Below are 915 nucleotides of genomic sequence, written 5' to 3'. Positions count from 1 at the left end.
CTGAGCGGTTAAAGTCAAGGTCCAGAGCAAAAAGAAGAGTGTGCTTAAGAACTCTGGACACCTCTAATTGGGGACTTTAGCAAAGCTGAGTCACAATCTAAAAAGGTTCACCCAATTATGTGTCTGTGGCATTTATGTATCCGGTGGTAATACTGGAAAACAAAGTGCTTAGGGCCACGGCCAAGACTCATAAAGAAGCTGTGTTCAAGAATCATCACACTGAACTAAGAGAATCAATAACACTATCTGAATTCTGAGTTCCTATAGATGCCAATCACTCTGAGCTTCAATGGATAAAGTGAGATGCCAAAATTGTTCAGAAGCAAAAAGCTACTAGTCCCGCTCATCTAATTAGGATCTGAGCTTCAATCAAAAACTCTGAGATATTATTGCTTCTCAACCTATTAGTCTTCTATTTTATTTGTCTAGTTGCTTGAGGACAAGCAACAGTTTAAGTTTGGTGTTGTGATGAGCGGATATTTTATACGCTTTTTGGGGATAATTTCATATAGTTTAGAGTATGTTTTAGTTAGTTTTTTGTCTATTTCTAGTAGTTTTTAGGAAAAATTCATATTTCTGGACTTTACTATGAGTTGTGTGTTTTTCTGTAATTTCAGATATTTTTCTGGCTGAAATTGAAGGAGCTGAGCAAAAATCTGATTCAGGCTGAAAAAGGACTGCTGATGCTGTTGGATTCTGACCTCCCTGCACTCAAAGTGGATTTTCTGGAGCTACAGAACTCGAAATGGCATGCTTCCAATTGCGTTGGAAAGTAGACATCCAGGGCTTTCCAACAATATATAATAGTCCATACTTTGCACAAGGATAGACGACGTAAACTGGCGTTCAACGCCAGTTCTCTGCCCAATTCTGGCGTCCAGCGCCAGAAAAGGATCAAAAACTGGAGTTGAACGC

The sequence above is a fragment of the Arachis ipaensis genome, chromosome B9 (genome assembly GCF_059453495.1).
Source record: "Arachis ipaensis isolate K30076 ecotype BB chromosome B9, ASM5945349v1, whole genome shotgun sequence".
In the NCBI taxonomy this organism is placed as follows: Eukaryota; Viridiplantae; Streptophyta; class Magnoliopsida; order Fabales; family Fabaceae; genus Arachis; species Arachis ipaensis.
Note: the sequence above shows the minus strand (reverse complement) of the source record.